This window comes from Gambusia affinis, linkage group LG06, assembly GCF_019740435.1.
Source record: "Gambusia affinis linkage group LG06, SWU_Gaff_1.0, whole genome shotgun sequence".
NCBI classification, from domain to species: domain Eukaryota; kingdom Metazoa; phylum Chordata; class Actinopteri; order Cyprinodontiformes; family Poeciliidae; genus Gambusia; species Gambusia affinis.
This window is the reverse complement of record NC_057873.1, coordinates 25,314,277-25,341,903: the sequence shown is the minus strand read 5'-3', so window position 1 is coordinate 25,341,903 and position 27,627 is coordinate 25,314,277. Positions and strand designations below refer to the sequence as shown.

Sequence of the window (27,627 nt, the reverse complement as noted above, 5' to 3'; positions counted from 1 at the left end):
TATTGTAGACTACAATTGATTGCTGACCTCCTTCTCTTCAGATTTCTTCTCAACAAGCTAATTCTTCCCAAGCCAAATCCCACACGCTCATGTTACGGAGCGCTGCCAAAACTGGTTCGCTCTTGTTCATTCTTCAAGCATCTAAAAAAAAACTTCACACAAACACACACAACTGTATGTAAAGCCTACCGTACCATTTTCAGGTCCATATTTTTTATATGGTCAGTGACACTAGTGAAATATATGTCCACTTGTTATTGTTAATTATTCAATCAATAAACTAAATCAGTTAAAAATGATCCCTGCAAATGGTTGTTACCTCCTTATGCAACTTTTTATTTTGGCTAATTGTGCTCACAACCAGTAAATGTTGTATTTAAATGCACCCCAAATGACGGCGCTAGTCACCCCATCTCAAGCTGTGAGTCCGGACACCGAGAACAGGAAACTCATTCCAGTCACTTGTATTTACAGTCGCAATCATTTCAGTCATTAAACATTTCTTATGACCACAGTTGAGAGTCAGCGTGGAAGAAATGGTGAAAGGAGAACTTCAGTTTTTGGCACAGCTTCTTCTTCTTCACCGCAACAGACCAGAGCATTACAGCAGACAAGGCCCAAACCATAACCCACAAAACAACACAACACTTCAACTCTTGAACTTGAGGCAAAGACAGATCTCCATAACCAGAAGGGAGGAGTCCACCTTCTTCAGTTGAGTCATGGGTTCAGAGAATAAAATGCTCACTCTCAACCTTGTCTCTTCACCCTCGGCTGCAAACCTTTCCCTCTGAAGGATTGTTCACGGAACCACATCCTCCACAAAAAACACAAAGATGAAATCCAGACATTCCAAAATTAGGCACATTTCTCCCCCTGACAACGCCTTTCAATCCTGTCGATGAACACCACAAACGGGATCTAACCTAAATAAAGACCTAAAAGAGCCCAACTTGCACTGGAAATGAGCTAAACTTTGGTATACGAGGACTGAATAGTTCTCACAAACGTAAGCCAGATCCACAAAACACATCTGGAATGAAGAACCAAACACCCACAGCCCCCTAAGTAATGCTACAAGGCTGAAGACCTGGTCAAGTGTTCCTGCACTTCCTAAATTCAAAGTTCAGTAATCAGTCAAAGCCTCCTTTCCAACAATATGCTTATTGCAATATAACAACATTTAAACTCTTGAGTTTGAGGCAAAGACATTCGGCTCGGCTGTGAGGGGGCATAATTTTGACACATAAACAGATCGATTGAAAAAAACTACATTTCGGAAATTAACCTGTCTTCGAAATTAATTTGGTCTTCAAAATTATTCACTCTGCATTTAAAAGAAACCATAGAAGTTTTATTTAGTCACATTCAAATGAAGCAAATACTACACCTTGTGTTGGTTATATTTCAATACATTTCTTTTCAAATCTAAGTGAGCAAAGAACAAAAGTAGGCAACAATACGTTACTTTTCAGTACGTCCTGTAAATATTCATGTTTCTCGGTATAATCAACATCTTATCACTTTGTGCAGCTTACGGATTTATACGATCTGTTTTCCTCCAACCCGATTCTGCATCACTGATTAGAAAGGAGATCATTTCTGCTGTGGATGAAAGTGTTCGTTTGTGCTCCACTCTGCATGTTTTATGTACACTGAGCTGGGATTTGTGTCAGAGTGGCGCTAACAAAGTCTTAAAATGACCCCATAAACGCCTCGGAAAGAAAGAAAGAACAACACAGTCATGAAATATTTAAGCATAAAAATCCTTTGGCTCATTAAATACTCTCATTAGTCAAACTGGTCTGGATTTCAGGATGACCTTCAGCAGACTTCAAAAAGGAATTTAAGTCAGAAAGTCCTTTTCCCAGATGTTAAACGAGGGTAAACATAAACAAGCCAGAAAGAAAATGGGTTATTTGTTGAGTTTCAGACAGGGCAGACAGAAATGTAGGGCGACAAAATTGCCTTGTTGGTGCAGAACTGCACATTGGACTGACCCGGCAGCCTTTAAACAGATGGTGCTTGAATAATAAATATTTGGGGAAGGCGCCTTTAAATTGGATTACATTAGTGTAATCTCTCCAGCTATTTTAAATCATTTGCGGAGCGTTATCTCATTACAGTTTTTAATCCCTTTAAACTTTTGATGGCTCTCTGATTATTTGCAAACTCTCAAACACCTTCTGGTGCTCACTGTAAAAATAACACAATGTTACCTTGAGCTTTACTGCAGTTGTACATTTACATTAAATACCAAATGGGAAATTATTTAAGATACGTATCTAGTAAAAGAAATGCCAAGGGCTCATTGTTTCTTTTTTTTTTTTCTTTTTTTTTTTTTACTAAAGCAGTTCTAGAGCTAGAACAGAGTGATACTGGAGTGGCTTCTTATCTTATTCTACAAGAAAAAACCAACCAAGAAAGACAGGTCATTTGATTTTAGCAGCTAGACAACATCTTTTTTTATATATAAATACATACTAAAATAATATAAAAACAAATAGGGATGAATAGAAGCAGGGGCACCACAGAAAACTCTGTAGTAGGTATTGTAGCATTCCCACAGAACAACATTAAATCTACCATTTCTATATGTGAAAGTCAGGGGCGTGGAGCTATATCATCATTTTATGAAAGATGTGGCTCACATGGACACACAGAAAAATTAAACCGGAGTTCAGAAATATTTCCACTTTGGAATCCAGTTTCAAAAATGGTCGTTTTTGAAATTGGATGCACAGCGTAGACAACCTGTGTGGACACACCTAGTCCTGTCTCTGTGTGGACGGGGCCTTGATGTTACGTCAACGCTTCACTTTTGGTGTCGCATCAATGTATTTGCCTCTCAAGGATTTGTCTTTTCATTTAGAGCTCAGCAAGTTTTTAAATTGATTACTGGGATCAGTTTGCCCACTGACACAGAAAGTGAATAGCATCCATAGAGGTTAGGATACATTTGGCAGCAGGTGAATAATTTGTCCTCAAAGTAAATATGGTACAAGCAGAAAAAAATGAGAGTTTTATGAGCGGAGCGAATCTGAAAAGAGGAAAACTGCGATGGTTACAATACTGGGTCACAATATTATCAAAACTGACGCTCCAGTGAGGTGTTCCTGGTCCGCACATGTCAGTAGATATAAAAAGTGAACATATTAATGCCCGATCGAAGTTTATTGATGTACTTGGTATCAAGGCTTTCCTATATAGCATCATCCGACCAAGTACTGATATGTAAACGATGGTTCTGAAAGGTGTCAGAATACACAATGCGTTGTACTTTGTTGTGTTTATGTTTTTTGCAGGCCGTGTATATTCCATCCTTCAACTGGGTTGATTAACACACCAGTTAGGCTGTGGTGTTGCCTTGTCCTCCACAGACCTCAGCTCCATCAGGCATTTGAACATACAAGTTTCATACCTTTATGCACCTCTTCATACCACGTCTTACCCGCAGGAGTCAACCAAAGTCCATACGTTGACGGATCACAGCCCGCACTATTACATTAGCCCTGATCATAATGTTATGATTTGATCAGTGTGCCCAATCACTGAATATTTGTATTACTGCTGTCATGATCATTTTACAAACTGTCTTTATTCTGTGCTAAAACTGTTTGGGTGAACATGTAAATCATATTTAGGGTTGTTCCACCGTTTGATTGCGGTGACGCCACTTTGATTACATTACTTTACTCTCATGGCTGTTCAGTAGTCTCCAAATGGAAATGTACAGCGGCCACTTGTCTACCTTGGATTCTTTCAATTATAATACTCAACAGTCTGCAGTCTAATGCTGCGTATCAATTTAATATCCTCCAAATCATCCCAAAGAATCGGTTTGATGCTGAAACTTGCCTGGCTAAAACCTTTTCTCCACCTTCACAGTATATCGGAGCATCATAGGCTTTGGAATTGGTTGCATGGCAACAAATAGGGTAGCATGCTGTAGTTTTTTCCAAGAAAATGTTAAAACATGCCTGAAAAGTCCACAGAGTGACCTTCTCAGATTTTCAGCGCTCAAATAAAGCTTCAGTACTATCCCTACTTAAAAACTGAGCCATCTAGTTGTTTCTAGTTGAAAGCTGAGCTCAGCTAATTACACATTTCTACCACCAACACACAGAAATTCACTGTAAACCCTTACCTTTCTTTAACCCTCTACAAAACCACTTGATAAATCCACACTCCAGTCACTTTTTTCCTGATTTGCCCTTGAGTCAAAGCTTTATTTTACAAAGCAAGAAAGATTCATTTGATTTTATTTACTATGACAGCCTGGCACTTGTCAAATTTGTTTTATAAAAGTGTGAATTAAATAAAATATTGTCCTTCTCAAGACAAGCACTTTGAAAAGCAAGGAAACCCTCACTTCCCGCTGACACTTCGGTTATGATAAAACTAGCTGTTTTCAGAGGGGTTGCGGACAAAAGTCTGTATCGTTGTTTCAGATGTTAATGCCTGAGGCAAACGATGCTCAATACATCCCAACAACCAAGCAAATACAAACATAAGAAGTTATCTAATTGCTCTCAGTCAGATCTGTTTATATCTTTAATTTCTAAATCAAATCGAATCAAACTTTATTTGTATAGCACATTTCAGCATCAAGCATTTCAAAGTGCTTTACATCAAATCAAACACAAAAACACAATGCAACATAGAATCAACAATAAAAACACGACATCAAGTCAGATTCCTTCAATAAGTTTGCAATTGATTACTTTTCAAATACAACTCTAAACAAGTGGGTTTTTAGTTGAGATTTAAAGGAAGTCAGTGTTTCAGCTGTTTTACAGTTTTCTGGAAGTTTGTTCCAGATTTTTGGTGCATAGATGCTAAATGCTGCTTCTTCTTGTTTGGTTCTGGTTCTGGGGATGCAGAGCAGAACCAGAACCAGAACCTGAGAGTTCTGGAAGTTTAATACAACAACAGCAGATCTTTAATGTATTGTGGTGCTAAACCATTCAGTGATTTATAAACTAACAACAGTATTTTAAAGTCTATTCTTTGAGCTACAGGGAGCCAATGGAGGGACTTTAAAACTGGCGTTATGTGCTCTATCTTCCTGGTTTTAGTGAGAACACGAGCAGCAGCATTCTGGATCAGCTGCAGCTGTTTGATTGATTTGTTGGACAGACCTGTGAAGACGCCGTTACAATAATCAATACGACTGAAGATAAACGCATGGATGAGTTTCTCTAGATCTGGCTGATACATTAGTCCTTTAATTTTAAATGATTTAATCACAAGGACTAGACATCTTGGGTCATGACCCCTGATCACTCTTTCCCTTTCTGTATAACATGGGCTTACAAGAGTTCTCAAACCTTTAAGCCTTTTTACATCCCATTTGGTTGGTGCTCTGTACTCTCCTTACAGTTTTTATTGTAAAGCGTGATTAAGCACTTAAACATGAAGGGTTGGTTGGCTTCTACGGCTTCCTGACATCTGATATGTTCAAACACAATGATCTCTGACGGAAACGCACCAAAGACTTTAACAGAACAGCGGAGAAAGGAGGATGCTATGGGAGGAGGATTTGACTCGATGCAGACAGACAAAAGAATTTGTCCTAATCTGTTGACTTGCAGTTTTGTCTGTGTTGTGAGTTATTTATTTTGTTTGTGTTAGTTCTTTGGTGCCAACTTATATTTCGTGATCTTCTGTTTTTCTGCCTACTCGACGTCCCTCCGTTGCCTCAGTTTATGTTCCCCACAGCAGCAGCAGCAGCAGCACATTCAGGTAATTGCACTTACCTGTTCCTCACTCTAATTGTTGTCCTGGTATTGAAGCTCTCTATTTTTAACCACATCTCTGGATTCTCCCTCTGTTATTGCCAGGCTCTTGTGTCCTCGGTCCTCCTAATGTCTTTCTCTTGTTCTGACTCATTGCTTATGGAAATTCTTTTCATAAGACTAGATTTTTATCTGTCACTTTGTTACTAGAATATAGCAAAATTGCAATATTCCCAGTGATAAATAATTAATATAAATATGTGCTATGACTGCAATCCGGAACATCCACCTTGTTGCCTTCAAACCATTTTCGAGTTATTGTCTTGCCGTAAAGAGCTGAAGTATTTATTTTAGTATTTAGTATTATTCAGTGTCTGCCTTTTTTTGAAGACTGTCTTCCAATAATACATAATTACCTGGTGATATTTTCCAGTCTCCTGTCAACTTTTAACAGTTCTTAAAGACAGAAACAGCATAGGCTGCTGGTGGACTGCCCAAGCACCTCTACCACTGGGCTTAGCAAGTTTTCTGGGGGAAACACTCTTGATTAATTATTTATATAAGCAGAGGCAACATTACACAGCATGCAAAACAGGAGGCCCTTCCTAGTCTGTCTTTAACATGCTATTTTAGCAACTTTACAACATTCAGAGGTGCTAATGTTAACTCAAAAAGACATTTCAATTATGTTCTGTTCTGTGACAGAGGTTGGAAGTTGAAGGATAAAACACAACACCTTGCGGAACTCCGTTCAGACTTCCTGTCATCTGCTGAACATCGAGCTCTTGCAGCCTGAATTAACACCAGGCACGTCTAGACATTTCATAGGAATTACATTTTTTTTTTTTTTATTTCTTCTTCAGATACTTCCAAAATCACCTTGTTGACACTGAAAAAGCAAACATTAATTCGCTCACTATCAACGTCCACACTAAACACTGTTGTCAGGGTGGCGCAATAGGACTTACAGAACGTTCCCTGACTCGTTAGCAGTTTTGAGGCTGTTCCAGCTGAAATGCTACAATTTCTTGCTGCATTTCTACAAAATAGGCCCTGATCTTAATAACCCGGCAATGGAAAAGGACATTCCAGCATATCTATCACCAAGGGAGTGGAGACACAAAATTACAGTAAACCAACAACAATTACTGGGAGCTGAAAAAAGTGGTCAACTAAGGTATTTAGATCTAAAAACGTAGCTGTAAGGAACTACGTCTGATTCTCTGGACTGAATCAGGGCATCTCCAGAACTAACACCGATGGAAACAATTGGAAATATTTTGTAATATTAACAAAAGTTGCGTTGTGCTGTAACACCAAGTGGAGAATACAAAAACAAAGTAAGGCTCAAATTATGCAACGGTATGTCCAGGCAGAGTTAGAAAGTGCCTGGGCATGACTGCAGTCGTGATTTCTTCTGGTAGTTTGATAAGTTGGCCCGTCTGAGTCAGACTAGTAATCCAGGAGCTGTCGGTCACAAGTCCCATCGAGACGTTTCCATCCGCTCTTCCAGCTGGCTCCGGGGTCGTAGCAGTTCAAAATGAAAAGCCAACTGAGGTCTTAAATGGGTCTGCCATGCTACACCACAACAGAGCCCAAAAGCACAGCGCATTCCTCCCATCATCTTGGCTCTTTGAAGGAGATATTTATCAGTGTGGCAGGCGGGATGGACACAGCTTTGTTATCTTCCGGATCTGTCTTGTGTTCCCAAAACGAGGCAAGCTGCGCTGACGAGAGTGACAGAGCGAGTGGTCAGAGCCCGTCCGGACACCGTCTTCTACTTCGGTGCCTTCTGGGACGCGGGGAGGGTTTAATGTAGAGACTGTAATTAAGAAGCTGAGTGATCTGATTTCAGACTACCACTGAGCCATCGCTGGAGAGGAATTACAGGTCGCAGCTAATGATCTGTAAACATCCACCGGCGCCTTCCGAGTTAATCGCGAGAGTCGCAGGATGAGAATGTAATTTGAATTCAGATTTTGATTTAAAAAGAGTCAAAGACTAATTAGGCATCATTTTACAACCCAATAGGCAGGTCCTGTTTTAATCATGTTAGTTTTATTTAATTTAGCTGATAATGTTATGCAAGAAAAAAAAATAGCTGAATTTACTGGTTTCCAAACAGATATTTTATTTGTATAGTTCATTAATTATGTCAAATGAAAATGCTGTAGGGATGACGGACTGATTTTAATAGCTTTGATAAAGTTACAATGTGTGTTTGTAGCAGAAGCAAAATTAAAGAATACACTCTAAATTTAGTAGTAGGTTCAAAAATGGACCTTAACTATGTTCTTCTTTTTATAGAGCAATAACAGCATCATGCTCATTAACGCACGTTCCATGTCATTGCATTTCATATCTTTAATATCTCTAGTTTGCCTGATCTCTGTGGCTGATGGTTGATGTATGGATATTTGACCTGATGCACGCTGTTGAGAAACTCTATAATATTTTTAGTCAGCTTGCAAAATAGTTTCCAAAACCAAATTTATGCAAGGCTGCAAAGAAGAATTCCCAGTTATTAACACCATCAAAAGCATCCTCTGCATTTAGATACGGTATCGCAGGTTCAACGCTTTTGCTGTAAGAATATTAAATTAAACAATCAGAGTGAATTTGTGGATGAATACCTCCCTTTTATAAAACCAGTTGTCTTCTTGCTTGTGCCCAAAAGCCTTCATTTGGCACCTTTTATTACTAGCCACCCTATGTTAATAGTATCTAGCCTACATATGTGGCACTCTTGTAATCTCTCTCTGCATTATTTTGTGCAGAAAAATAATGAGTAATACTCCTGAAATGTGCCGGTTTCGAAAAGAATAAAGCTTAAGAACTGCAGCATTTTAAAGAGCAACTGAGCAGTCATTCAATTGTTTTGAGAAAAGCTGTAATCAGTGAGCACCAAACTTTTTACTGTGTAAATAAATCTAAGATGTTGATAGTCCCCTTAGGTTAGACCTCAATGTTCAAATTCACCTTAAGCAGAGAAATGAGATGATAAATTATTAAAATCTCCAGGTGCACAAGCCATTACAGAATCAATATTTTAGAAAAGGTCTAATAATAGCTGGCCATGTTACCATGCGTTCAGCGCATGGCAGGTGCAAAACACTTCAAATGCACATAGGATAAGAATCGGAGCAAACTAGCAAAAAGAATAAAACTGTGTTGCGTGTGTAGAGGAATAAATTACCTTTGAAAAGCTGGCTGAGCGTCTCATGGAGGCAAGTTCTGAAAAACCTGGCTGCATCCGAGCTGCTGGACGTGGCAGCCTCAGATGATTAGTAGTGATGTTTCTGTTGGCCTTCATCCTACTATTCATTATCTCCAGCTGTCTGACAGATACAGATGAACCCCGCTGACCCCTGGGCCCACCCACCCACATGTCCACCTACAGCACAGCTGGCGGGACTGAGCCAAAGATGAAACGGAGGCAACTGAGTGCAACCTGAAGACAGTCTGAGATCCTCAGTAAGGAAATACATTTAGTAACAAATAATGTTACAGCAGTTTTTGTGCCCCCTCAAGAAAGGGTTTGGTTAAATAGGAGGAAACTTTTTCTGAAAGAGAAGCTTCTTGACTTTGGTTTTTACGACGGAGTATGAGGACCACACTGAGAAAAATGAGCAAATTACGAGAACAGTTATCGTAACGTCGCACGAGAATAAAGTCAAAATAACACAAATAAAGGCGTAAATATAAGAATCGTCAACATTTTGAGATTACAATGAAGTCGAGCCTGAATAAAATGCAAACAAAAACTAATCAATTATTCACACTGAATGTAAAGAAGACCCATCGCCTCCTATAATTTTCCCCAACCTTCAAAATAATCCACTGCTGTGTGTGGATATCGCACATAAAAACTCAGTCAAATGTGTTGCAGTGTGTAGACTTTGTGACAAAATGTGAAAAAGTTCAGAGTGCTAAAGTTTTTGCCAGGCACCGTAAGATTTTAGCTTCACTGCAGGAACACATTCATACATGGCTGCTGATACATCTTTAGAAACGGCTGATCCACCATGTTTCAGGCGCCGGGCTGTCAGGACTTTAAAGTAACTCCCTCAGGATATTTAACCCCGCGTTGGAGCAAACTTTGACGCTGACCTGCAGACACTTATTGGGTTAAATTGCTGTCAAAGAAGCCACAGCAGAGAAACTGATGAATGTCATTGTTATCTTGACACTCATGTAGATAAAGAAGCTTACCGCCATGTGTGTTATTTCACTGCATTTAGGCCGGTCACAATACACAATAAATCAATCGCTTGATGAATTAAAAGAAATTCAATAATTTTCATTTGCTTGATTTATCATTTTTCTCTTTTCTCTCTTTTCACCAAAAACTGACAAAAGTCTTCAGTCTGGTGCAACTGTCCTTTTCTTTTTTGAGAGAGGTAATTTTATTTACACAGATTTCATAATTCATTTCATTTGTTGTTTCTGTTGTTTATTTATTTTGGATATTTCAAATGTCTTCCAGCTCCAGTGTTTAGATGTTCATGTTTAAAGTTTACTGATCCTTGAAAATCCTTGCATTACGATGCCGTTATTACTATTATATTACTTGAAAATTGTCTCAAAACAATAATATTATTGGTTATTGCAATAAGTTCTGGGACAATTTATTGTCCAGCAAAATTTGTTATGGTGACAGGCTAACCTACATATATTCTACATTGATTCTGATGTAGAATAAGACTGGCTCTTTTCTTATAATAATAACAGTAATAAATCAATCAATTAAAGATGATTTCCATTCTGATGATGAGTGTGTTTTGAACTTTGTTTAGAGACTTCATCATCCATTTTATTTATGGTTTTGTGCAGTTTTTCTACCCTTTTGGCATTTTGATGTTTTATTTTGGGTCTTTAGAATATCTTCCATTTTTCGTGTGGAGTCTTCTGTACAAAGTTAAAGTTTATTCATCTTTGAGAGGGCAAACTTACATTGCTGTGCCATTATCAACGTATTGCTTGAAGGTGGTCTCAAAACAACAATATTGTTGTTTATTGCAATAATTACCGCGTCAATTTATCGTCCAGCAAAACATATCGTGACGAAATTCTGCTACAGTCAATCTTCTGAAGACATTCTTGATTTCGATTTGGCCCAGAATGATAATAAGTTTGACACTCACGGTAAACGAGATGAAAATCCTGGGGATATCCTTGTCAAGAGCCTCCAACATTCAGTCTACTTTTCAAGATTGATCAAGCTCATAAAACTCCTCATTAACACGTTTGAGTTGCAGCTGGACTACACAGTTTCGCTCCACAGCGAGCTGCAGCTCCGTACGTCAGCAGCTGCAGTCGGCAGTGATCACACCGAGAAGACCCGCCCGCAAATCACAGCGTGACTGATGCGGCGCGGTGATTTGCGGAGGTAATTTCTGTCTCGCTTCTCTCCCTCGCCCGTGCATTACTGTGCTAATGTGACACGTTATTGATCCCTGTGGGGAAATTTTCTCTTCACAGCCAGGTGTAAGTGCAGGGTCAGTAATAGGAGAGCAGCCCCGCAGCTAGTAAAGGTTCAATGTGGTGTTGAAGGATGTGTTGTGGACACGAGGTGTTCGGGCTCGTGGCCTTGGAGTTGAAGGACGACCGGTCAACTCATTGTGTTGCCGGAAGACTGTAGTTGCCTCCTGCTACATTTCCCAATTAGTTGAGACGGGAGACCTTCTAATTAGGCTGCTTTGTAATGAGACTTTTTAACCTTTACATCTACTGGGAAAACTGGCAAAAATATGTAATGGTTTTACTTTTTTTTTTTCTGTTACAACCTAGGGCAGATTTCCATAAGGTATACCTTTATTATTGCTTTTACAAATCATAATCAATAAAATATGAGGGTTTTTTTAAACAAAATAATTGAATAATTGTGAAAACCAATTTCTACAACATGACAAATAAAAAAAAAAACAAGGGTCATGTTTTTCAGGTTTTTCTATTATTTTCCTTTTCCTTATGCAGTGCAGTCTAAAAAAAAAGCCATAATTGAACTTGATTTGTATTGTATATTTTGTAAATTATAGTTGGTTTTTTTAAGTTACTTGCAGCACTTTCTAGCACTGTTAAATTCACTTTGTTTCTAGAGCGTCAATTTACAACAAATGTAATCTTATTACACCTGTCAGGTCCATCCACCCAATAATCACACATGCAGAAATACAGCGTTAATTAAAACCCATCATATTAAATTTCAGTGACACATGTTCCAATTCAGCCCTAGAAATAAATGTCTAGTTTCTTACGTCAATTGAGAAAAGGGTTGTTGTTTTTTAATCCAAGGAATCCCAGTCAACTGCTCTGACTCACTGGAGCAATCACTCGTCCAGGAAGAGCACGCGGTTACAGCGGGAAGCTGACTGCATGGAGTCGATGATTTTGCAGCAATCCATCACGCTGAGGATGCTTGTGGCAACAGCGGAGAGGGAAACTCCCCTATTAACAGAAAAAAAAAAAAGCTCAAGCAGTTATGAGTCGTGACCGTCTGATTTTCCGTAGCACAAATTTTCTCATGTTGGAATCGAAGCTGTTATAGATATGTGTTTGTTTTTTATTTACTTTACTTTTCAGCTTATTGTGAAGAACCTGATCATTTCCTAAGAGAACAAGCCTACCTTTGATAAAGAAAGAAAAGAACGAGGTACAGTTTGTACAATTACCAAAACATGAATACATTTTTTGTAAAATCTCACAACAAAAACAACGTATTAAAGTTCTGAATGTGTTTGCACTGTGGCAGCTGAAACCGTTCAGTTCCTTTAAGTTGACAACGCAGAGCAGCGCCCCACCGCTCCCGGCCGCTGGTCGCTTGTGAGAGCGAGACGAGGACTGATTGGGTGATTAAGAGGAAAGTGATGAAAAATGCCTTTTCCCCACCATCGCAGGACGACACGGAGTAAGAAATAGATCCGAAAACCCAACAGAGAGAAACTGCGACTCTCAACAAAGCCTGTAGGACAGCTTTTAACTCGCCGTTTCTAATCTTCAACAAGTGTGAGTATTACAGAAACAAATGGATTACACAACACAAATAGAACATTTCTGTCTCTGTTATGACACATACGAGGTGAGAGGACCGTAATCAACATGGATTATATCGACGTGTAAAAGGATTGGAAGGCCCCCACAAGCCCTGACAGGGCAGATTCAGGGTTGGGGAGAGGCTTATAAGACCTCTTGAGAGTCCACAAATTATGATCAAACTAAAATCTGTGGCTTTTTTTTTTCTTTCATACCTCAGTTCTGGGATTAGATGGAGAACAGTTGCTCCCTTGAGATTGGCTGTGTGATGGTAAGAGGCATATGAAAGAGATTTATGTGTAATCCTCTTTAGCCACTTCACCATTCTCTAATGCAAAGCTAAATGATAAAAAGCTTCTTCGCTAATAGGTAGCAGGTTTGCTAATTGCCTTCGATTTGTCTGAGTCCGGAGGAAAGGGGCGGAGCATGTTCGAAGTGATTCAGGTTGAACAATATGGTACATTTACAGTTATTTTGGCTGTGAATTTGCATAAGTTACACAATAATTGTTGCATATTGCAAAGAAATGAGCAAAAATACCAGAAAGATGAAATTATATTGATTGCAGAAACATGTGGACAAATAAGTGGCTGTTTTGCTTTAATTTAAAGTGACTTGCTTGACTCTGATACTCAATTTTGAAGTATCTCGCACCACAAAATACAAAAACACCACATACCGTTTATTGTTATATAATGTAATATGTAATATACATTTTTGTCAACTTTGGGACTGCCAATAAATATTAAGATATTCAGAGTAAAAAGAAAATGTCTATGTAGCTGGAAAGCTTTTTTTCCCTGGCATTTCTTAATCAGCACACGAATATGTTAGGAGGCGACTCACCAAAGAGTCATATCACAACAGAGAATATGTTAGTCTGGCACTTTATCAAAGTGAGTTTACTGAAGACTGTTGCAATATGTGTTAGGTCAGATATAATTTTAGAGAGAAACAGTAAACTAAGGCAGGTTTCTGGTTGTATATTGTCGGAAAATAATCCCACAATTAAAGATTTAATTAAACCATATACTCATTTTGCAGAACCATATTGAGTCAATCCTACGCAATCTAGACAAAATATGGGTGTTTCTGTCAAAAAAAATAAAATCAGAAACTCCAGGAAATTCCCCTCGATCAACTCTGTTCTTTAAATGCCACTATTTTCTGTTCATACCTTTCATTTTGCCACAAGTTTAGTAATAAAAAGGTTCTAAACAAACGTTCCAGGACAGATGAGGAAATGTTGGATTCAAAACTGACTTAATCAAGTGTCTTGATTAAGTGAGTAATCGTCAGTAGTTATCATGTTTAATTAATTAAAATAAATTCTACATGATTGAGTTCACAAGTGTTTTAGTCGCCAGAAAGGAAATTAGAAAAGCCAAAATTCTGAATTAAGGTCAAAAGCAGTCGATACTGAAGTCTGAACAGTCATGGTTAAGATTTCCTGAAAAGCTTTGTAGAGGTTACAGGTCACAAAAAGAACATATGGATACCAGAACCCTGAAATTGACTCCTTTCCTTTAAAAATCACAACAATTCACTAAATACCTGATTGACAGCGTCAATACCAAAATCCTGGTACAACAAATGTAAAACCTTATGCTTCACAATGAGTATTAAATCACCTCCTGTGGATTTTTGTGGACATTTGGCAGCAAAGTTAAGCCTTTAATTCTGCCACAGCTCAGAGCATTGATTAGTTCAGATGAATGAGGCCGCTAATGGAGGTGAAAGCCGCAGACGGTGTGACGAAGACGTAAACAAATCATTTGTTTCATGTGAAGGTTTTTTTCTGTGTCGTTTAGCTGGAAATGCTTGCGTGACGGGGCTTTGGTGAACTAATCCCACTCCCGTTGTAGTTTTTAGCTCTTAGATCCACAAACTGATTTGTTTAGATGCATTTCGTAGTGTGACTTGATTGGCTCCTCCTGCCCTCCGACCCCGGCGGCCTCACACCCGCTCTCCGCTCTCGGACCTCCTAACCGGTCGTGTCAATCTGCAACAGCTTTGCAGATAAATGATCACTGTTTCTTAGGCCAGGTCGCTAAGCTGCCTCTCCACGCTCCAAATCCTATTATCAGCCCAGGCTGGCTTTAGCAGGGAGGTAGAATAGGGGTGGACAAACGGCTTGCGTATGATGACATCATAATACGACCACTGTCATTCGAATCAAGAGACAATCGCATTACGGCGGCCAGACAGAGCGGACACTGAGAACCGAGACGATCTGCCGACGTGTTCCGATCCGGGGGCACCAACGTATCGATTATTATCAAGTTTGACACAGAGCACAACTAAATTCATGTTTATTTAAACAAAACATTAAAGAAATGCCAACTTGGAGATCCAGTCATCATGTAGGTGAAGGTCAATAAATGTTGAAATCTGAAACCATATCAATTCACTGAAAACAGCCGTATAACGCGAGCATTTATTCCTATAAACTTCTTTTTTCTACCTCTCCAGGGAGTCCTTTATTTTGTGGGCTCTAGTTGTCCCCTATATGAAAGTAGGCTGACAGGAAGGGGTGAGGGGAAGACACGCGGCAAACGCCGCCGGGTCCGGGAGTCGAGCCAGCACCGGCCGCGTCGAGGACCCAAGGCCTCCAAACACGGGTCACGCTGTCCCCTACGCCACCACGGCACGCCCCATTCCTACAAACGTTAAAGATCATAACCTGCAGCTAAGATTGAAATGATTAATTGGATCTATTGCGGTTAATCAAATCTTGAAATGATCGTAGATGAATTTAGTAATCAATTAATCGATAACTGGAATATGCAGACTTGTAAAAACTAGATTTTTTTGAGGAAAGCAAACATTCAGATCTATAATTAAATCAAAACAGTGCAAAATATGTATATACATTTAATTCCAGATAAAAACACCTTTGCCTGTTTTAGTCAAAATTCACCAAGTGGCATAGTTTTAGCTTCAGACTTATTAAAGAAATGCTATTTTATTTATCGGCGCCGCTTTTCTTCATTTTGGGAAATAGGTGATCGGCTGATATGTACATGGGAAGCCGATCATATCTACCTCAGCAAAAGTCTAAAAATCAACAACTGTCCTCTTTTGTTCTCCCGTGAAAGATGTTTGACTGATAGACCGGCCCACCAGGTCATTTCTGTACGTTTGCAGATAACAACAGACTCCACACTTTTACCAACTCAGCAACTTTCTTGCTGTTTATTGCAACATTTCAGACAAAAGAAATTGGTATCAGCCAAAATCAGAATCAGCAATCAGCCAGAAAACTACAATAGGTGCACACCTAGTTTATACATATATATATGTATATGTATATTTACCCAGAAATCTCGATTTTAAAACTTTATTTCCTCTCTCGCCAAAATGTTAAGTAGTTGTTTTTTTTTTGTTTTTTTTTAAAGAAATACTGAAGTTCCAGTGTTTTTTGTTGGCTAGCATGTCCACAAAAAGTACAAAAATATCTGCGTAACTTTCTATTTCTGCACCATACCAAGAAAACGCCTCTGGTTTTAGACTGGTACAAACTCTCAAGGTCAAAACCGGCTGTCCTGACCCTCACCCTAAACCAATTAGGTTCCGGACAATGGCTGTAAAACCCTCGACTCTGAATAGCCGACACAAAAGACGCAAAAATAGACTTGGAGCAAGAATAGAAGCAACTTGACGTAGAAATCCCGCCAGATTTCAATCCAATCGAGCATCCGTGTTTACAGCTGAACAATCCTCTTCCCAACACTCAAATGATCCGTAAAGTCCATTGTCATTGTCCTTGTGCCAAACGCCGCGGGACATGCAGCGAGAAGCCCTGCGTCTATGACTCAACAGGTCATTGCGGATTTGGAGGCACAAAAAGACCTCAGCACCATTGTAAACCTACCAACCCAGCAAGATTTCTCTGTTGATATCTCATACTTTGAATCATCCATCAGTCTCAGATGGCTTTGAACTAAAATGTGCACTGTAAACAAGAATGAAATGTAAATATTAAGGGAAAAAAAAAATCAAAAGAAACTAAATCTAACCTGGGAATTGCACAGTGTCTTGGCTCAGAAGAATTACAAGCAAACACTTACAGAAATATGAAGAAGTTTCAGCTGTCTGAGACTTAAGGTTAAAAATAATCTAATTATTCCGGACAACATCTTTATCTTGACTTACAGCCACGAGTCTCATAAAGAGCACTGTTGTGCCGTTGAGTGCTTTTCTCCTTGAGGCTTAATACAAATGAGTAAAATGTATAATGTCTCTGACTTCTTTATAAATTTGTTGAACTTTGTACAGATGTATATGCTTTTACTGAAACATTCTGCTCTGTTTTGTTGTAGTGTGAAATACCTTGTGTCTGATTTAGTTAAAATTATACATACAAGACTTGAATAAACATAAAACCCACCTGGCCCTATGTGAAAAAGGGACATTTATACAAATATGAGTGCAAGTTCACATTTGAACATTACAGGTAAAACTGATAATCAACAAACTATTAACTTATTGACTTTGTGATTTATTTTTAAAACGTTCATCAGTTGGGTAATAATTTAAGTCTATATTAGAGCATGAAATAATGCTTAAAATAAAGCTCTATGATTGAAAGATGTGTATTTATGAGATCCGAAAAGCTGTATTTGTTTTTGCGACACTGTTCTTTATTTGGTGTTAATTACATTAATTGCTGTGACATAATAGAGTTACAAGCTGGTAATTTTTTCGCTTTGCTGTAAGTCAACACTGTTACGCCAAATGGAGACAAAGGCTGTTTACATTTGTAATTGCTGGAAGCGAAGGAGCTAAAATAAAAAAAACACAAAGAAAATGATATACTTCTATCTTTAGTTAGCAAGCAAATTTTTATAAACCAACGGAGAAACAAAACCATGTCATCTATAAATACAGAGCAACATTTTCAACTGAAAATTAATCAAAACCTTAAAACACAAATATGTGTAACAAATGACACAAGTACTATGCTTTAGGAAGTAACACAATGTTGTTTTTACCATTTTAAGACAAAAATATGCTTAATATAATTTATAATTTAACATTTTTCTCATATTTCCTAATTTGCAGTCCTCTGTTTCTAGACTAAACTGTTTAGCCTGAGTGTGTATCCTGCTGGATGTTGTTCTAATCCATTTAAACTAAAACATGTTTATACTTTTTAAATAGAGTAGCACACATTTCTGTATGCACTGTATTTGACTTTGTATCAGATTTATATTTTTATTCTCATACAGGTATGTATCTGATGCATATTTGGTCTGTAGTCCTGCTGGTTTACCCTGAACAATGGTTAGGAGTCTCAGTGAGATCCAATCATTTGCTTTCTAAAGCTTTGCTAGGTTATAATACTCTGTCCACATGTCAACAAGTGAGAAACCACTCCTCCAATGTTAGCATAGCATTAGCATGACTTAGGATCATCTAATATGCCGTATTGACCACATTTGTGTGTATGACATTAGATTACCATTGCCACAGACTCCCATTCCTGTTTGAAATAACCTTAAAATCAACTAATGCTACATGTAGCTTATCTAATAAACTTTTTTGTTTAAAAAAAATAACAAAATAAAAACTAGAACGTGTGCATTTCCTGTGAAAATGCAAGTGTGAATGTTTAGTGTTTTTGTTGAAGATGCCAAAACGTTTGAAGTCAACTGCTGAAGACTTGCAGAAATGCAAGAAATAGGCAGACGCACCAGAACAAATTATAATCCTGCAAAGTGCCTGAATGGGATTATTATAACAGAAAAACTGGTGAAAAGGAGTAAAAGCTTTTGAATAATGGAAAAATTTCACCTAAACAGTATTAGAAATTGCTGGAGAACAGCGTTTCCTAACCTAAACCGTAGGGTCACCGCAGTTTCTAAGGTAAAATTATATAAAAGGCTAAAAGTAGCTAAAATGCTAATGGTTGCTTCTAGGCTTCCACTTGCATGTTGAGTTACAGTAATATATTCTATGCAATGTAAAACAAGCCAAACTCGTGTAAAACCTAACATTTGAAAAACGTTCCCTCTGATAAAACAGTGGGTGAATGAAATCCATACCTTTTATGGTTCCTGAGATGTCAACATCACAAAAAAAAAAAAAACAGTGTCAAAAGCTCAAATTATTCCCAGGTGTTAAACAGCAAAACCTGTTAAACTGTCCAACTTCAAAATGGCCACTTCCTTGTGTCCTCTATGACAGCTCCAAAACTGGATGGTTGATTGCCATTAATAGGCAGGACCTAAATCATCTACTGTGAAATTTGTTATTTTTTTTAGTTCTGTTTGACATCATTAGAAAGCCCAGAGTCCACCCTTCTAGAATCCGTAAATAACTCAAAACGCCCCCAGGGACATTTGTTCCTGGTTTTATCATGGCTGGTCACATAGACTCATCCACTGCTCTGCTGTCAAATCTCAACCACACGATTTTATTTTATTTTTTTTGTATTTCAAATGAAAACAAAGCATCATTTCCTACTTTCTGCTTTACTTATTTACATGGAAACATTCTGACTTCTGCTTTGATGACACGGATGAGTCAACTCAGATGACTCTGTTCGCTGTTTGCCCAAAGTAAATAACTGGAAAAGCATGTCAACCTGTCAAAATGTCTGAGGCAACAGGGGGAGGTGGGCTCGCCACATGTTTTCTCCTGAAGAAATAGTCGACGCAGCAGGGGGGCACAGAGTCACTCCGAAGAGAGCCAGACGTCTATTTATGGGGGGAAAACAGATATTTAAGCCGAAGACGTTCCATTAGTTTTTGAAGGTTTTCACCGGCAGGCATAAATCAAGTTGTTCTAAGTGATGTTGTTGTTTTGGGTCAAATGATCTAAGTGGGAAATGATCCAGGATGTGCAGCTTATAAGGGAAGTAAGTTTTCCCTTTTTGATCCAGCACAATAACGTGAGACGTGTCTAAAGGAACGACGCGTCAGGAAATTTAGATGCGAGTAAAACGTCGCCAAACATGTCGGTGAATGTCTCAATGCAGCCGGAGCCTCTGTCCATAGTGAAGTGCGCTTCTCCAGGCTGAATCCTTTCTCCTGCGTGTCGGAATAATTTCGCCATTTTTTTATTTTTTTATTTTTTTTCGGGGTCAGATTTGCTACCTGAGGAAGTTGTGTGACTTCTCGTGTGAAATGGAGCATATTTGATGTCTGAGCCTCGCAGGTGAAGGTGCCGGAGCTTATCGGGTCTGAGCAGGTCTCTTAGAAGCCGCTGTGCTCACCAGATCAATTTAAGGGACCGACCAGCCCCTCGGGCTTGAAATGGGAATGAGCAAATTCCCCCTAAAAAAATAAAAAATAAAAAGAGGGGAAAAGGAAATCATATAGGTGAGGTTCTATAGGTCGTAATATATGCAATTTCATGCTTGAATCCCTTTTGCTGCTTTGGTGTCAGAGATATGAGAGAGTGAGGACAGAACGGGTTACGTTCTTTTTAATTTCTTCAAGTAATATCAAAAACAAAGCACACTGTGAGTATAACTGTGAGTATAACTGTGAGTATAACTGTGAGTATAAGGGCTTTTCAGCACTGCTATTCTGTATGAATTTCTTCAAGCCAGGAGTTGGAAAACCGTTTTATGTATTTGTTAAAAAACAAACAAAAAACCCAGCAATAAGGTAGTTTTAGGATTCAGACCTTTGATGAAGGCTTTGTTTTTTTTAAATCTTGAAGATCAATAGCAATTCTCAAACATCCAGAATGCAAAATCTTTCTCCTATTAAAGTAAAAAAAAAAAAAAAGTAAAATTAACTTGGGTTGTGTCAGAATTCAAACCCACTATATTTGACCATCCATGTGTTATAGGCCTGTCACAATAAGCAATAAATTAATTAATCACACAGTAAATGAAAACAAACTCAACCATTTCCATTGGCATGATTTATCATTTGTCCCTTGTTTTCTCTCTTTCGTCCAAAAACTATTTGATAAAAGTCTTCAGTTTGCCGCTTTGGTCTCAACTAGACCTTCTTTTTGAAGGACAATTTGGTTTACAGAGAGTTCATAATTGATTTTATTTGTCGTTTTGTTTATTTAGTTGGGATATTTAAAATGTCTTCCAGTTCCAATGATAAATGTTCATTAGAATTTAAAGTTTGCTCATCTCTGAGGATGTGCTCTTGCATTATTATCTTTGAAAATGGCCTCAAAACAACAATATTATCGTTCATCACAATGTATCACCCAGTAAAACCCAGGTTTAGTGTTAGTTCACAGAACACAAAGCCAAGTTTAAACTTTTGAACGCAAACAAAAAGAGAAAGCAGAGTTTTACTGGAAAAAAACTTCTCTGTCTATATTCAAATTTGCGTCCCTGTCATAGTTATATCTAAAGCAAAGCATGAAATATGCCTAACTTAAAGGTTTAAAGACCTACGAGGTATTAATATTAAACCTTAAGCAGTTACTGAAAATAAAACTGTTCCTGCTGGCTCATATACATGATTGAAATGTGCACTGATATACAAAAAAACCCAAAAACTAGCAGCATTCTCATTATGGTTTCTTACAGGAAACAATTTGTAAATAAGCCAAAAATGATGGTTGTCCCAAAACAGGCCTGAAAGATAATTAATATCCTCAACTGAACAACAGAAGATAACTGACTCGGAAACTAATCCTGTGGCGCTCTGCGAAAGCTGACATTTAAAAAATTGGTTCAGTTAAAATATTCGTCGCCAGGGGAATGAACTCCGTCTCCACCAGCATAAATCCAGACACCAGCGCCGGCTGCAAGTGAACAAATATTGAGGCACAGTAACGTTTCAGAGTCGGAGTCAACTTTTCTCATCATATGAAGCAAACCGGAGAAAATTCATCTGATGAAAATCTATTTTCATTCAGTCTGAATGCGTCTTGTTTGAACTGCTATTTGACTCAATATGATTTGCATATTAATATTGTATATTCGGAGGGAAATGGTAAGGAGGAGGGGGAATGTCACACGGCTCTGCAAATAGCAGTGTTCTGAATTTGTTCATTTGCAGAGTGATCTCTTAACTTGTTCTGCAGTTGAAACCGCCATGCAGGGTCATAAGAAAACAGCACAGTCTCTGTCATTATGTCCACACAGTTTTCTTTTCAGTTGTCTTCAGGTTTGTAGTTTGCAGTGGAGAAAAGGTGAGCACAAAGCAGCTGTGAGAGCATGAAACCTTCAGGCATTTTGGACAATGTGGAACCTGTCCAACAGGCTAAACATGGACATACAGTGAACAAAGTGCAAGTTCAAAACAATTGGAGTATTGTAGCAAACAATTACTGCAGCTTCTGCAATAGGAACATTGCACACACTAATATATTAATAATATAATTGATGACTGCAACTAATAAATATTTTAGTAATTGATTACTCTGGCGATTAATCGGATAAACAGAATAGCACATTCTGCTGATTTTTTGTTTAACCACTTAAATCTATTTTATTTAATAATAGAAATAGACTAAAGGATGAAAACAACTCGATCCCCTTTTCAATAAGAAAACATTTTATTACCTAACATGCAATAACGTACCATTTCTTCAGTGGTTGATCACTTGAAGCAAAGGATGGACCTGCAGCTAAAACGTACTTATAACATAAACGGGAAAAGTTCAGCCCATTCTGCTTGACTTAACGTCCAGACAGCGTAGGACGAATATGTCGATTCATTTTTGGATCAATTGTTTAATAATTGGATGGCAAAAAGGTGCTTAAAACTATACGTTTTTATTTATTTATGTATTTATTTTACAGAATTTGAACCAGGTGAAGCTAAAAAAAAAAACGCCACTTGAGGAGTTCTGGGCAGATCATATTTATGTACTAATCAGATTTTTCACCTCAACCATCGAAATGTTTATAATCTTTTGTACAGGTTTTGCTTGATTTCCATTCTCGTTCTTTCACCAACTGGTCTTTTTTTCAGTTACAAATTAATCGATGACTAAATTGGTTTATTTCAATAATCGATTCATCACGATTAATCCGGTTAATCGTTTCAGTCCTGGTTTACCAAATCACGGTTGTGGGCGAGAAGGCAGGCGGCCTCGGTGTGTCGCCGATTAATCACACAGTCGCGACGCTCTTGTCGTCATCCGTATGCGTCTCTCTCATCCTGTTTTTAAGAAAGGAGTAGCACAAAGCACTTTAATGTTCGAAAAAGACTTAAAAAAAAATTTCACACTTGACTTTTTTTCATTCTAGACCAACAGCACAGGTGATCAGCCTCAGAGGTGACAATAATGTAATTATTCTGGCTGAGTTCAAGCCTCAGTCATTCCAAAGAGTCGGTCATTGCAGCCTCCACCGGCCCGCTGAGATTACAGTCAACATGCTCAACAATTTATTCTGCTTGGCATTGTTTCTATTTTTAGCCTCGCCAATATAAAGGGGTTATTTCCAATGGAAACGGACTCGGCAGCACTGGAAGAACCAATGAAAATTTGATCCGCAGACTAAGTTGATGTTACAGCTGCAGTGAACACCTGGGGGAGGGGGGGAGGGGGTAGGAAGAGAGCGACATCGAGGGGATTAAGGAAACGGCAAAGCTAGTTTCAGGAGGATTTGCTGTAATGGAGACAATAGAAAAACGGGGTAAAACAAAGAGAACAGTTTCTACCCAGTTAAATTGTTCTCTGAATGTTTTTGTTTGCATGAGTCCAGTCTGTATGGATTGTCCTATGCAAAGCATTTCAAGCCGGTTTAAAGTCACCTTTCGCAATACAATGACACATAAAACTGTGTTCTGTCTAGTCGTGACTATATTCTTGAAAATCACTCCCATTTGAAGCAGTCTCTTTCGAGACACCAGCTACTTTTTAAAAAGGTCTGATTTCTAGCAACTGCATTTAATCTTATTTTTGAATTTGCTGATATTTATTGAAGCTCTTGTGGAACAAACTTGGAGAAAACAGCAAAAATAACGTTTCTGACATTGTCAGTTTTGTTTCTCTATTTACTATCAGTGATTGAAAGTTATTGTGACAACAATAAATCACAATTCTCATAAGAAAGAATTATAAGAAGCCAGATGGATATTTTATTAAATGATCAACAATGTAACTGCCCTAAAAAAAAAAAGAAAAAAAAAGGTTTTTACCCTTTTAACTCCAAACGGCTAACAAGATTAAAACAATAAACTTAAGTCGTCGTGCCAATTCACTTCTAACTGGAGTCCAGCCGAGACAATCATGAGACGTTGCTGAAGGGTGAAATTACTGTCTTTTCAGGTTCAGACTCAGCTTCTTCCTCTCTTAAGAGTGAAAAGTTCATTAATCGGTAAGAGGCTCTGAGCAAACCCCGCTGGTGTTCTCCTGATAAGGACGTCTCCTGGAGCCCTTTTAGAGGTTAAACCGCCTGACCAGCTGAGGCCCCGCGGTCAACCGAGGTTTTGTTTGAGGGATTACTTCCTCCACCTGGCCTAGAAACGGCTCTCCATCCCTGGGAAGGAGCCGGTGGACGTCGCCAAAGGAATCCGAGGAATGTTTGTGTAAAAGAGTCTCAGCAACTACGATTTTAATGCAAAACGATGCTGCTAGTTGATACGAGCCAATAGTTTTTTTTTTTCATTGAGTTGTTCTATGGTTGTAAGTCTAAATCAGTCCATGTCAAAAGAAAAGCAACACGGTTTATGTAGTTGCTGCATGGAAGAACTACAGCGTACAACAAATCTACTCTTCATGCTCTTTCTCTGAATTTTGGCCTTCAGATATAAACTCTAGGAAACATCCACTACATCCATCGAGTTCATTCATGGCTACTAACAGGTGATGTTTATGTTTTCTTTGCAAAACATAAACATTTTTGTACATGTTCTACATGCACAAAGAAATACATTTTAGCCAACACCGCATGTACTTGCCAATCAAAAACAGTAACGAAGTGGAAAAAAATATTAAATAAGAAATATTTATTTCACAAAAAAGCCATTTGATACTTCAATCTGGAGACTCAAAGAAAAGTGAAATATAAAAAAAAGCAGTGTTCACTGGTGCCTCAATTTAAGTTTGACATTTTAAAAGTTCATGTAAAATGTTTCTTTTCCCATCTGTTTTCACACTTTAAAAAAAGATTTCATAGACTTCAAACTTGAGACTAAAAGTGATGTTTGAATTTTAGTTTTAAACAATAAAATGGTATTTTATGAAAAAAAAAGCTGAATTTGTTTTCAACTAGCGTTATTTTCAATTAATCATTAGAATAATCCACGGATCACTCAGTTACAACAAACACAGTAATAGTGATACACTAAATAAATTTTGATCACAAAAGATGTCACATTACCACAGCTGTCTTAAAAATAAAAGTAGAGCCAGATGGATAAATGTACTTTATACCTTTACTTTATTACTTTAGGTTTTGCAAATTCTGCATTTTCATCAATCTTTTTCCAAATGCAAACTTCAAAGAATCCGTCAAATAGCATTAACCCATTTTACTGGCTCTAGTTAAGTCGGTGGGACTGAACACTCAGTCTGTTGGACTAAAACGAAGTCAGTGACGTTCATTCAACGACCCGCTAAGACGTGACACACTGAACCACAAACCTCGCGCTGCCGAAGTCGCCTAAGCGTCTTTTATGTTTTCCGTGCAACGTTGCCCCGCAGTTTGAGCCAGGTGAGATACGGCGACTCGCAGCACAACGTAGTTTTAATCTAAGATTGAATGTCAGCGGTATTTGTGTCCAAGTTCCCAGTTCACGGCGGGATTGACCTGAGGCACCTTCTTTAGCCTCGCACAACAGCGCCTGAAGCCTGCAAGAGCTACACCTCGGCCAGATGACAGCATTAATCTGCCTATAATAACCCTCCCCTCCATCTGGCGAGACATTCAACCATCAGGAGAAAGGAGCAGGGACGGCTCTGACTCCTCAATGAATACTAATCTCTCCCCACCGCGCGGACGACAATCGCCCTGCTTCCTAGATGCATCATTTCCGTCTTTGCTCCTCCAGTTTTCCAAAGCTGTCATTCAACTTTTTTTCCTTTTTAAGAAAACCAACCTATCACAAATCCAAGAAAGCCCATCCAACAAAACAGGGAGGGAAAAAAAACCCCAACAGAACTGTAATCTTCAAGCGTCTTAGTGGGAAAACTCATCTGCTGCCACCAATTTCCTACTTGCACCACAACGTTGCAAGAATAAAACTATTTTATTCCCCCCTTTCATGAGGGAGCAGTTTTGTACTTTTTATTTTTTTGCCTTTTCACTACTGAAAACTAATCGTGCTCTTTGGATAAAAGCAAACATTTCAAAACGCTGATGAAACAACTGTAGGCAGTCGTCGAGAGAGAGAAAGAGAGAAGATCTAATTACGGTTTCCTCCGTTTGAAGAATTTCGACGCGTTGCAGAAACTGTGTGAAAGTTAATTTCGGTTATTCAGCTCCGATTTCCTTGAGCCACGAACGCCGGCATTAGTGGCGTCTGAAAGCGCCACGAACAGTAAAAGCCTGGAGGCAAATCAATTGTTTTAGTGGATGATAATTAGTGTGTGTGTGTTTGTGTGTGTTTGTACACCTGGTTCAGAAGCTGCTTTCCACCCAGAGGAAAAAGCTCCCATTTAAAGAGATAGAATGCGCCTCATTAGAGTGCACCTGTTCTAAACCGCGGTGACCCTCACCCACGGCCGGCGTGTTAATGACACACTCCTCTGAGACGAGTCATTTATCGGCTGCAGTCAGCAGGACACCGTCAACCGCTGCGCGTATGCAGCTTGCCACGTTAGGATTGTTTTATTTTCCCACCAGAGCACTGTGTTTTGCAAAGGTATCGCGTCCAAAGGAAGATGGAGGAGTGAAGATGTAATTGTTAAAATATGTCTGGAATGTGTAATGTCCCCCCCGATGGAGGAACCAGACTGTACGGCAGAGGCCACATCATTAGTCGACCCAGACACCGAGGTGATGGTAAAACACCACCTGTTCGGCTTCTCCACACACTCGTCAGTCTGTGCTTCTTTATGACTCACTGCACTGAAAATCTACTTTTTTTTTTTTTGCAGTTTCACGTTTCAACAAAGTCGGACCCAAAGAGTGCTTGATATTGACACGTGGCAGTGAGGCGTGGGAGTTAATGAGGTGAGACTCACTCACTGAGGAAAAGTAAAGTGTGGACATTGCTAGCCAAGCAAAGGGTTTCCTAATGAACCACACAGAAAAGATCTCTCTCTCTCTCTCGTTTTTTTTTTTTTTACCACTGATGTGTGGATGCCTTAATGATCTTTCAACATGTATAAGGAGGAGATCAGCAATTAGACAAAGGTCAGCAGGAGAGTCGCACAACAAAAAGGAAACATGTTCATACATTTGTTTAAATAGAAAAAGGAAATACTGTCTTTTATTTACATGTTATTAAAAAAATGCTTTTTAAATGTTATGTATAATCTTCTTAGTACGGACGTAAGTTTTCGATTAACGTTGACTGAATGACAGGCTATTGATGAGTGGCCATTTTCTTAAAAACTTGAATTTTCTCGTCTGAAGAGGGACGACCACCTCTCCCAAATTTAAATGGCCTTTTTTTTTTCAGAATATGCTGAAGTTTTTTAAAAAATCATTACATTTTAACATTTTGTATCGGCAAAATATCGTCCGAATAAACAGAAAATTGTAGTTTACTCACTTAGACTTTTATAAGACGTAACAAAACCGGAACCTGTTCTGTTGCTGAATAAAACAATAAAAGAATAAATTGCATGAAAAACTTAATTTCCCATGGACAGAGGTGCAGAAGTACAGTTTGCGGTTGAACTTGAAGGAACGTTAAAACGTTTCTTCGTGAAGTGCATTAACTTAAATTAAACCGTTTTTATTGCCATCATGTTTTTGTGCATTATGTTGCGATTTTTCTCTGTCATCTCCTCTGCTTTTCACTATTTGTAG

The 27,627-nt window shown here is 38.5% G+C and overlaps 1 protein-coding gene across 2 annotated transcripts in view; it reads right to left on the bottom strand.

Annotated features, from left to right (window-relative positions):
- esamb (endothelial cell adhesion molecule b) overlaps positions 1 to 27,627 on the bottom strand; it is a 61,185-nt gene that overhangs the window by 19,943 nt on the left and 13,615 nt on the right. Inside the window, exon 1 of one of the 2 annotated variants that reach the window (XM_044119167.1) lies at positions 11,996 to 12,169. The exons of the other annotated variant lie outside the window; for it this stretch is intronic. The gene's annotated coding sequence lies outside the window, so the exon portion shown is untranslated. Of the gene's footprint in view, positions 1 to 11,995; positions 12,170 to 27,627 lie in introns of those variants that run through there. 2 annotated transcript variants of the gene reach the window in all.